This window comes from Lissotriton helveticus, chromosome 9 (genome assembly GCF_964261635.1).
Source record: "Lissotriton helveticus chromosome 9, aLisHel1.1, whole genome shotgun sequence".
Lineage (NCBI taxonomy): Eukaryota > Metazoa > Chordata > Amphibia > Caudata > Salamandridae > Lissotriton > Lissotriton helveticus.
Genome location: NC_136070.1, coordinates 871,945,535 through 871,957,778, shown reverse-complemented (window position 1 = coordinate 871,957,778; position 12,244 = coordinate 871,945,535). Strand labels below are relative to the sequence as shown.

General features: G+C 45.7%; 1 protein-coding gene across 2 annotated transcripts in view; it reads right to left on the bottom strand.

The window, feature by feature from the left end:
- The window catches only part of LOC144783023 (cytochrome P450 2G1-like), a 278,934-nt gene extending 272,661 nt beyond the window's left edge, over window positions 1-6,273 (bottom strand). Inside the window, exon 1 of one of the 2 annotated variants that reach the window (XM_078662211.1) lies at window positions 6,076-6,273. The gene's annotated coding sequence lies outside the window, so the exon portion shown is untranslated. Of the gene's footprint in view, window positions 1-5,771; window positions 5,847-6,075 lie in introns of those variants that run through there. The other variant, XM_078662212.1, reaches the window with a different exon arrangement.
- Between the last annotated feature and the right edge of the window lie 5,971 nt (window positions 6,274-12,244).

Genomic DNA, 12,244 nt, shown 5'->3' with positions numbered 1-12,244 from the left:
TTGTGTGTATGTGGTTATGTGTGTGGTTGCGTGTGGTTGTGCGTGTGTGGTTGTGTGTGTGTGGTTGTGTGTGTGTGGTTGTGTGTGTGTGTGTGGTTGTGTGTGTATGTGCTTGTGTGTGTGGTTGTGTTTGTGTGTGTGGTTGTGTGTGTGGTTGTGTATGTGGGTGTGGTTGTGGTTGTGTGTGTGGTTGTGTGTGTGTATATGTGTGTGGTTGTGTGTGTTTGTGTGTGTGGTAGGGTGTAGTTGTGTGTGTGGTTGTGTGATGTTGGGTGTGGTTGTGTGTGTGTGGTTGTGTGTGGTTGTGTGTGTGTGTGTGGTTGTGTGTGTGGTTGTGTGTGTGGTTGTGTGTGTGTGGTTGTGTGTGTGGTTGTGTGTGTGGTTGTGTGTGTGGTTGTGTGTGTATATGGTTGTGTGTGTGTGTGTGTAGTTGTCTGTGTGTGCATGTGGTTGTGAGTGTGTGTGTGTGTGTGCTTGTGTGTGTGGTTGTGTGTGTGTGGCTGTATGTGTGGTTGTGTGTGTGGTTATGTGTGCTTGTGTGTGTGTGTGTGTGGTTGTGTGTGTGTGTGGTTGTATGTGTGGTTGTGTGTGTGGTTGTGTGTGTGGTTGTGTGTGTGGTTGTGTGTGTGGCTGTGTGTGTGTGTGTTGTGTGTGGGTGTGTGTGGGTGTGTGTGGGTGTGGGTGGCTGTGTGTGTGTGTGGTTGTGTGTGGTTGTGTGTGTTGTGTTTGTGTGTATGTGGTTATGTGTGTGGTTGCGTGTGGTTGTGCGTGTGTGGTTGTGTGTGTGTGGTTGTGTGTGTGTGGTTGTGTGTGTGTGTGTGGTTGTGTGTGTATGTGTTTGTGTGTGTGGTTGTGTTTGTGTGTGTGGTTGTGTGTGTGGTTGTGTATGTGGGTGTGGTTGTGGTTGTGTGTGTGGTTGTGTGTGTGTGTGTATATGTGTGTGGTTGTGTGTGTTTGTGTGTGTGGTTGGGTGTAGTTGTGTGTGTGGTTGTGTGTTGTTGGGTGTGGTTGTGTGTGTGGTTGTGGTTGTGTGTGGTTGTGGTTGTGTGTGGGGTTGTGTGTGTGGTTGTGTGTGTGGTTGTTGTGTGTGTGTGGCTGTGGATGTGTGTGTGGTTGTGTATGTGTGTGCGGTTGTGTGTATGTGTGTGGTTGTGTGTGTGTGGTTGTATGTGTGGGTGTGTGTGGTTGTGTGTGTGTGTGTGGTTGTGTGTGTGGTTGTTTGTGTGGTTGTGCGTGTGGTTGTGGTTGTGTGTCTGGTTGTGGTTGTGTGTGTGACAGTAATACTAAAAGCATCTCAAAATAAAGGAACACAAACATCGTGTTTGTGGAAAGAGAGAGCACATTGAAAGTCAAATGTGCAGCAGCAAAGCATTAACACAACAACATGTTCTTTGATGTTTGATGTTCTTTGAACGAGAACATCAAAGGGGCGCCGCAAAAGTGATTGAGGGTGAAAGTGATCGCGGGCGCTTAATGAGCATGACGAGCTTTGCCATATGGTGCCTCTGCTCCTAAGCACGCGCCCGCGCACATGCACTGCAAGCTGTAGCCCGCGGTAGCATTTTTTAAGCCCTTCTTTCTTACGGTCTGGCCAGAGCAGTGTAAGCGCTGGTTCAGGCGAGACCTAAAAAGCAGAGGCCTAAATCTGTATGACTGAAAAACCCATGAAGGGAGGATAACTTTTTATACAGTTGTTTCCCAAACCTGGGGACTTCTGCACATGCACCACCTTCTCTGTACGGGTGATATATATCTGTGTGAGCTCTGGGTTGCTGGGGGTGGGTCGTGGAGGTCGTCTGAAGGAGGAGGGAGGCTTTGACCACTGATTGCTCACCATGCAATGCTGGAGAGGGCAGGCAGGGGCTGAGCTGTGTCTGCCCTACAGCCTCTGACCACATGGTAATACAGGGTCTGGATCGGCACCTGGTAAAATGGTCTGGTATTTCTGGACATGGAAATATTAGATTAAAAAACTCCAGACTAATCAAAGTCGCTGCGAGCAGTATTCTCACAGAGGTTACTGATCCAGCCAACTCGTAGTGGAAACCTCCCTGTTATCCACAAGGCACTACATGCCCAAACTCCCAACCACATTGCTAAACATTTCGTTTCTTATCGACTGACCTGGAATCTTATGTCAGATAACGCAGGCATGTTGGCACCCCAGCAATTCAGATACAAAAGATAGGTTGGCCTCTCCCTGCATTACCAGAGACAGCGGCTGCTAACTTTAGTACATGGGTCAACGCTGTGACCTCTCAACCAGCCCCATTAAAATCCATGATGAGCCAATCCAAAAACCCCATTCAGCCCTTTTGTTCTTTCACAAACTGAGGGAGCAGTTGTAGACAACAAGAACAGAGACTTGCTCAAGGGTAAGACCAGGCTTTAAATCAGAAGAAGATGGACAAGGCTGTTCCTGGAGAGAGGAAAAGAAGGTTGTGCGGTGTGCTGGTCACAGGGAAGTGATGGTGTGGTGGTTAACGTGTGTTAGCCTACCACTGGGTATCCATTGTGTTGGATATGGTTGCCTCACACACCCTTGCAGGTGTCATGCTTCATCATAGGCGTTGCTCCTCGTTGGGTAGGTGGTGCAATCCCCAACGGGCTCACCTCGAAGAGGGGCTCTTTGGCGGAGATCTTTTGAATCCAACTGCCTATGGGTGAAGTGTGGGTATGGGGCCAGGTGGGTTGTAGACTTGATTGTGAGTTAAAATGTAGCGTAGGGTACCAGAGACTACTTTATTCGGGTGGTCCCTCGTTACAATTAAAAAGTGAAGCTAATCTAGGTTTACTGGAAGGTAATGTATCCTTGCTCTAGACTAGACCAAGAAGTATAGAAAACGGTTGACATGTTTCTCGCTGTGTTACATTAACTTGCGATTCGTCAGGACCTCTGTGGTATAGTCTACAAACAATGGTTATAGTGTCTATATGAAACTTCTGTGCTCATTACCAATATATGGGAAAGTTGTACCTCTGTAGCACTGTTCCTTGCCTAGAGTGGGGAACAAAAGAGGCTGGTTATGAGCATAAGTGACATAGTCTCAGTGACCAGGTGCACACAACGTGACATGCTCAAAGGTGCAACTGCGCGCTTAGCATGTGTCAGACTGGGTGCTGGACCGTGTGTCATGCTTCAGTGTGGTCCAGCGTGAGTTAAAAAACTGCAGCGTGTTAGTGAGGAGAGGCTGCACAAGGACAGGCATTAGAAAATAAACATTTAAAAGATTAAAAGTTATGCAGCAGTAATCTGGTTGTTGTTAAGAGAATTGGTATCCCCAACTCACCTAAAAGTTAGGAATAGTCAGCCCCATCAATGCCCGGCGGGTCGTACATCAGGGAAGATGCCTCTGTATTGAAGGCTGAGCATTGAGGAGTTTTAAACAATATTATTAACGTGTAAACTATACAAGTAGATGATATTATTAACGTGTGGCCTTTAAAAGTAAATGATTAAATGCATGCATTGCTTGGTATCACAGTCCCTGGTTTGATAAGGTGGTTGGGTTGCTATTGAGGGAAGCAATGACTGTAAATGTGGTCATTAAGCCGGAGGGATGGAACGATCATGGTCCCTCATCTTATGTGTCACAGGATCTTACATAGTGAATATATAAATATGCGTATATATATATATATATATGTAGGCTAGAAAACAGGGCTCAACCACCAGGCCATGGGACACGGTACATTGTTGTATAATGTCTCGCTCACCGTGGAAATCTCCACACGGAGGGAAATGTGCCCCTATGGGTGTGCTATAAAGAATCTCAATCTCAATGGGCCTACTTTTGGTAGAAACTACCTGGTTCACGGAGGCGGGCTAGCCAGGCACCCGTGGCAGAGCCCTCCTCCAGGACCACGAGTCTCACAGCGCTCAACTTAGTAACGCGGGGGTTCAAGAGTTTTAAAGAGGGGCGCGGGCCGCGGGAAACGCGTGGAACCCGCCCCGTCGCCGGCTAGTTACCTCTTCCAGCACTCACCTCTAATCTCCCGTGTAGTAGGCAAGTGTCCTACCCCTCACTCCGCCGGGATCGGGCAGATGGAGAGTAGCGCGTCTGTCCTCCATTAGGAGTGTGCTAGGGGCGTGGCCACACCCTGGACAAGGTCGAGCAGCGTGAGTGTCACGTGATTAGGCTTGTAATAGTGGCGGCCATTTTGTAATGGGTGTATAGGGTACAGTGTAGTGCACACTCTTAATGGAGGACAGACGCGCTACTCTCCATCTGCCCGATCCCAGCAGAGTGAGGGGTAGGACACTTGCCTACTACACGGGAGATTAGAGGTGAGTGCTGGAAGAGGTAACTAGCCGGCGACGGGGCGGGTTCCACGCCAATTGCCCTTCCCTTTCGCCCTAAGCATAGCATGAAAGGGGGCCTTATTTAGAAGCCAACTTTAAGCCTGACGCTGCCTTGTAAATAAGGCAAAGCCCCTATCGCTAAAGTAACATCACAAACAGTGACGCTCCCATGGCGATAAGGGCTTGTGCATATGACCCCTAGGTGTGCCAGTTGTCGCCTTTGCTGCACTTGATTTTACACACACACACATAAACCGTTCATGGCCGCTTACCAACAGGGGAAAATGCTGGCTTTGATGGAATTTACTAGGATTTTGTGCTGTGTTTGTGTCACAAAAGTGACGCAAACCGTCGCAAAATCTTTTTTCCCCAAATTTACTCTCCAGCGCTAAACTTGTTTAGGGATGGAAATAACGGAAAAGTAATGCGCTTCTTTGCATTAATTTGTACCATGGGGACATACCAAGGGTGGTGCATGGGCGTTCCCATGCAACCACCCAAGGTTTCTCACGCGAAACCCAATTAACCACATAAAGTATATCGAGTTAAACGTGAGAAAACGGTGCCCTTTTCAGGTAGGCGCAAGGAAGGAGGAATGCTTTAATTTCTCCTTCCTTTTCCGACTTTGCATGTGTGCAGCACCTTACAGCACACATACAACGTGGGAAAATGGTTAAAGTAAGTCTGTGCATAGAGACTTATTTACAAGGCCCTTGTGCTGCCAGTGCGTCACTTTTAGTTTAGGAAAAAGACAAGTATCTGCGGCACAATGGGCTGGTAAATAAGCCCCATAGTATTTTGTACTGGAAGGGTTCCTTTCAGTACAAAACCTATTCTGATGCCAAGGTGTCTCTGTGTCACACGTCAGCTGATTTCAGCTGCAGGTGCTAGCAAGACGGGAGGAGAGTGCCTTATTTAGTAAATGCAGAGCGCTACATGAAAAAAAATACTAAATCTGCTTTCAGATCTCCTAGGACGCTCCCCAGTAACCACCTCACTGCCTGTGTCTGACGTGGTGACTAAGAAAAATTTCTAGTGATAGTCAGAGTGGAGATGCAGGGGCTCTAAGAGGGGGTGAAAACATAACAAAGCCTCATTAATAAGCAAATGGTATTTTAAAGACGTGTGAAGTACTAGGGTGCGGCTGTGTGTGTGCCCCGGAAGCTGTCTCAGCTCGGGCTGCCACACACTAGGGGGATCTGGAGCCCTTTGAGTCCAATGGGCGTTGCGCGCCTGATAGCAGCCATATCTGATTTATGCTTGACCTGCTTTGGAGGCATCCCAGGCACACACAGTTCTTGTAGTAGCAGATATGTAATAAGCCTCCCAGCAATCTAAAATAAACGCTGTGTATTAATATATAGGACAGTGACAAAACACACAAGCAACTAATTTGAGCACCAGTTACGTTACATACACATGGACACATTCGTTTTTGGTAGGCACGGGGAGATTTGCCCAGACTCACAGGATGTTGAGCTGTCGGCGAGATTCGAACCTGGTGCCCCAGATCCAAATCCGGCAGCTCTAGCCGTTAAGCCACATCATCGTGTACCAGTACCTGCTTCGATTCCCAGGGAGAGAATTAAAACATATTTTGTAGAAATACATTTCCTCGCTATCGCCCAAATCAACCTGGACTTAAATTTGCAAAGCCCCCCCCCCCCCTCCCCCCAACGCCCTAAACACCAGCAGCAAACAGCCTCCTCGCACCACCAGCCAGGAACAAGAACACCGAGAGCGAGAAATCCCGCCCTCTAACTCTTCCCTACCTCTCGCCCAAAGAGGTTCCCAAGGGTTCCTTCGACGGCAGATCAGCAGCCAGTCCTGGCACCAGCAAGTGGCCAAAGGTCCGGGCCCTCCCCAAACCACATTGACGGGTCAGCAATCAATAGAGGGGATCGGATGATGCGTAGGGGTCGTCTAGGAAGCAAGATGACCCCAGTGGAACTGTCCTCGTATTTAAGCCCCCGCCAAGCGCCCAGGCTACCCCCGCAGGCAACCAATGGCGATGCTCGGTCAAGCACGCGAAAATTCCAAGGTGCGGTCACCTTGGCAGCAAGTATGGGCGGGTCCAAGCCCGGCCGTACCTGTCCCGGGGGCCTGTGGGTCGGCGTGTTGCCACGTTTACTATCTTTGTATATAATAGATATACATGCACTGTAATGTGATTTTCGTGCTATTTCTCTAGCAGAAACCCCATTTTCGCGACTAAAATTAGCACCATGATGCCATTTGTTCTAAAAGATAGTGTGAAGTGCCATTTTACAGGCTTTTGCTTAGTTTCATTTGTCATTTCTTGTAATTTCCATAACGGAAATCAGGCAACTTTCAACCAGATCTACAAAACTAGCAGCGCTGTCCCTCGACCACACTGGGAGCTCAGAATCAAAGAAGGCCTGAAATAGGACGTGCAAGAGAGGAATGACGTGTGCTTCCAGGAAAGGGAGTTTACTCATCAGTGAAGCAGTCCCTTGTATCAAACACAGCTCTCACACCGATGGAGTGTCAGTGGTATCTGAATAACATCAGCAAGGTGGGGAAACTCGCCTAGAAAAAACAACAGGGCACATGCATTACAGGCTGGCAGGAAACCATACATTATGCTCAGCAATCTAAAGGTATTCTCAACCATGGAGAGTAAGAAGATCCATAAATAAACTGTGGCCAATTATTTGTCAGTAACTTATTACCTTTTTTTTTTTTTTTTTACAAAGTTTTATATAGCGCGAACTTGACCCGAATCGGGTATCAGAGCGCTTTACATAGCACCAGTTGCATTACATGAAGTCACATTCATTTTTGTTAGGCACGGGGAGATAAAGTGATTTGGCCAGAATCACAGGATGTTCAGCGTCATTGCAGAGACTCGAACCCAGGTCTGAAGCCCTAGCCGTTAGACCAACTCCTATCCCCACCTTTCTAATTAACCTCTGAAAAATAGAAGTTTGAATAGACCCAGCTGTAAATCAAAGCTGTAACGTGGATTATTATAGGCGGGGGCATGGCTGACAGCTGACAGCTTTGCCTGGGCACGTCTCTGTATACACTTGTCTGTTTAAAAGATCCTCTGCCCTGATACTGTTTTATACCTTTCAAATGCACATTAACAGAGCAGAAAAAAATGTAATTTACGCACAACGTGTGATTTCCCACTGCCTTTGTTTTTGTTTCAGTTTCCTTTTTATACATTAACCATCTTAATTGTTTAGATACTGACTTTATTCTAAAAAGACAACGTACTTTATAAACTAAAACAAGCAGATGCCGGGTGACGTGAAGCATTAGTGGAAGAGAGCCTTTGGGCAAGGAGGGAGATCAGAGGGGGGAAGAGAAATCCGACCGACCCACCAGACCGCTGTAAAGCAAGGTCTGACGTCAGCGGTGGATGCATTACACAATCTAACTCAGTGGGACTGAAATGCCCCTGAAGGGGGCAAATACAAGAATATGTAGGCAAGCCACGAAACAGGGTCAGGAAAGCCATGAAGCAGGGTCAGGAAAATAAGATAGATAACACAGCTATCCAATCGTTAGCAAGGGGGTGAACCAAAGCCTCTCCAAGTACATGTAAAGAAAAGCATAGGTCTAAATCGGCATGACTGAACAAACCATGGCCCCATTACTAGTTTTCCATTAAATCATTGGAGAGATACGGACAAGATTCAATGGTACAGGCCAGTATCTCCCCATGAATTAATGCGCTCCATGAAATAAACTCCCATGAATGGGGGATAACTTTTTGTACCGGTGTTTCCCAATCCTGGGGAGTTCAACAAATTCACCACCTGCTCTATAGGGGTAACAACTCCCTGTGTGAGCTCTGGGTTGCTGTGGGTGGGTCGTGGAGGTCGTCTGAAGGGGTGGGGGGTGCTGCATTGTCTGGGGTGCGCACTGACTGCTCACCATGCAGTGTTGGAGAGGGCAGGCAGGGGCTGAGCTGTGTCTGTCCTGCAGCCTCTGACCCTCTTCACCTGTTGCATGAGAGGGTCTGGATCTGCACCTGGTAAAATGCCAATTCATATAATTTGTCTACCCCACGGCCTCACCTCACTGGCCGCTTCCTTTATGTTTTAGATTTCACTCCACCAGGACTCTTGTCTTCGTGGTGCTTGCCCTCAAACGCCATTTGACTCCGTCCCTGTCATACCCGCTTTCTCCATGTTATTGCTCACCCTTAGGTGCTCCATTCTTCAATTATCTCACTTGCTGCATTTCCTCGTTGGCTACATCTTTTTTTGGTCTCAAATGTATTTATTTTCTCCAAGGGCTCATGGTTGTTCCCATCTCTACCCTCTATGCTTGCGATCTTCCCAGGCCTGGTTCTTGCAATTGCTTCCCTACGCTTTGTGCATCCTCGGCCGGTTTCTTTTGATTCCTTCCTTCTCACCATCCCCTTGAACCACCAAAAATGCTTCATAAGTTTACAGTTCGCAATAGATCGTGTTTCTGTATCAAGCTAAAACTATTGTTCAAATTATGACATTGGCGTCTTACGCCACAAGAGTAGACATTTCAAACAAAAATAAAGCTCATTGAGGCGTGGGTAAAATTAATTCAATACATTAAGAAACGTTCATTTCCATGGTATTCCCTTTTTTGGGTACACATACGTGTATTCTTCCTGCTGTTGACGTAAAAAGTGAACCAGTTTTAATTATTTTATCAAAAACACATTGTTGATACTTTCTACAAATACACAATATTTTTAATAGTCTCTTTTCATGAAGGGACCATCTGCACCATTTTTAAACAACAAATTACCATTTGATAACTGTTCCTAATGAGCACTGGCAAACTAAATAGATCTCACATGTACAGCAGTATGGGTGCTGTGCATACTAGTTGAAAGTTTGAACAAGCATTGGCATAGCCAATAGGTCTCGCCTTTGGGAACTTATAAGTATTTAGATATGCAGCACAATATCCTTGTTGCAACATCATCAACTGTTGCATGGCTAAACACTTATAAGGTCCCAAAGGCGAGACCTATCGGCTATGCCAATACTTGTTGTAGTCTTTGTTCAGAGAACAAACACTGTCTTCTGCATTACCCATGCCTTGTATTTATCCAACACCTGTTTACCGCGGCCTAGCAACCCTCTCCTAGTTAAAGGAAAAATACAAGATGGCAAAAAGAACTATATACCAAGACTTTTGTCCGTATGTCATTATGGATGCAACACTTCCAAACGTTCAGTTCTTGTCTGGTCCCAGTGGCGATTTCCCATTCTAAGTCCTCCAGGCAGTTCAGCTAGCTGCTTCTCTGGTCCCATTGGTAATTCCTCATTCTAAGTCCTGTAGGCAATGCTGCAGCTGCATCTTCTGTCCTGTCAGTAATTCCTCATTCTAAGTCCTCTAGACAGTGCTGCTACCTGCTTCTCTAGTCTCATACGTGATTCCTTATCCTAAGTCCTCAGACAGTGCTTCATCTGCTTCTCTGATCTCAGGGGTAATTCCTCATTCTAAGTTCTCTAGGCACTGCTGCAGCTGCTTCTCTAGCCTCATAGGAAATTCCTTATTCTAAGTCCTCGGACAGTGCTGCAGCTGCTTCTCTGATCCCAGGAGTAATTCCTCATTATAAGTCCTTTAGGCAGTGCTGCAGCTGCTTCTCTGGTTCCAGTGGTAATTCGTCATTCTATGTCTTCTGGGCTGTGCTGATAGTTGATTCTCTGGTCCCATTGGTAATTCCACATTCTAAGCCCTGTAGGCAATGCCACGATTGTATGATGTTACTTAGCATGCATTTACATAGCATGCTTTTACTTTGCTGTTTTTACTTTGCAAAAGCATTTACTTTGCATTTTTTTAGTACGCATGTCATTACTTAGCAAAATTAGTAATAACATTAGAATTTACTTTTCTTAGCGGTACCTTACTTCGCATGTTTTTACTACCGATACAAAGTGTTTTTTTTTTTTTTTTTAATTTGTAGCTAACCACTGGGACGGGATGCCAGGGAAATAGGGGATTTGGGTGGGTAATTAATTAAAAAAATATCGGTTAACTACAGCACTAACATAAAACCCTTTACAAACTACCCCCTACACTACACATACACTAAAACACTACCCTAAAACACTAACCCCTACACTACAACACTACCCTTAACCCTAAAACACTACCCTACACTAGACATACACTACAACACTACCCTAAACCCTATAACACTACCCCCTACACTACACATACACTACTCCACTACCCTAAACCCTAAAACACTACTCTACACTACACATACACTACAACACTACCCTAAACCCTAAAGCACTACCCCCTACACTACACATACACTACAACACTACCCTAAACCCCCTACACTACACATACACTACTACACTACCCTAAACCCTATAACACTACCCCCTACACTACATAACACTACCCTAAACCCTATAACACTACCCCCTACAAAATATCGGTTAACTACAGCACTACCCTAAAACGCTTTACAAACTACCCCCTACCCACAAAACCCTACCCTACACTACACATACACTACAACACTACCCTAAACCCTAATACACTACCCCCTACACTACACATACACTACAACACTACCCTAAACCCTAATACACTACCCTACACTACACATACACTACAACACTACCCTTAACCCTTATACACTTCCCCTTACACTACACATACACTGCAACACTACCCTAAACCCTAAAACACTACCCCCTACACTACACATACACTGCAACACTACACTAAATCCTAAAACACTACCCTACACTACACGTACACTACAACACTACCCTAAACCCTATAACACTACCCCTACACTACAAATACACTACTACACTACCCTAAACCCTAATACACTACCCTGCACTAAACATACACTACAACACTACCCTAAACCCTTAAACACTTCCCCCTACACTACAACACTACCCTAAACCCTAAAACACTACCCCCTACACTACACATACACTACAACACTACACTAAACCCTAAAACACTACAGTACACTACACATACACTACAACACTACCCTAAACCCTATAACACTACCCCTACACTACAAATACACTACAACACTACCTTAAACCCTAAAACACTACCCCCTACACTACACATACACTACAACACTACCCTAAACCCTAAAACACTACCCCCTACACTACACATACACTACAACACTGCACTAAATCCCAAAACACTACCCTACACTACACGTACACTACAACACTACCCTAAACCCTAATACATTACCCCCTACACTACACATACACTATAACACTAACCTAAACCCTAAAACACTACCCCTACACTAAACATACACTACAACACAACCCCCTACACTACACATACACTTCAACACTACCCTAAACCCTTTAACACTACACCCTACACTACACATACACTACAACACTACCCTAACTACACTGCCCCACTTACCTCTCTCTCCTCGTGGTCCCTCTCTTCACCTTCAACCATAAATAATTTTACATCTTTATCATTAATTTAAAAAAACGAAAAACGAAGTAAAATAACGCGTAGTAAACAACATTGCGAAGTAAAGGCATGCTAATTAAAAACATGCGAAGTAAAAGACAATGCGAACTAATAAATGCTAAGTAAAACACCTGTGAAGTAAAAGATGCGAAGTTAAGGTTGCTTCCCCAATGCTGCAGCTGCATCTTTGGTCCTGTCAGTAATTCCTCTTTCTAAGTCCTCTAGACAATGCTGCTTCTCTAGTCTCATGGGCATTTCCTTATTCTAAGTCCTCTAGACAGTGCTGCTACCTCCTTCTCTAGTCTCATAGGTAATTCCTTATTCTAAGTCCTTTAGACAGTGCTGTAGCTGCCTCTCTGATCACAGGGTACATTCCTCATTCTTAGTCCTCTAGACAGTGCTACATCTGTTTCTCTGGTCCCAGTCATAGTTCCTCATTTTAAGTCCTTTAGGCAGTGCTGCTAGCTGTGTCTCTGG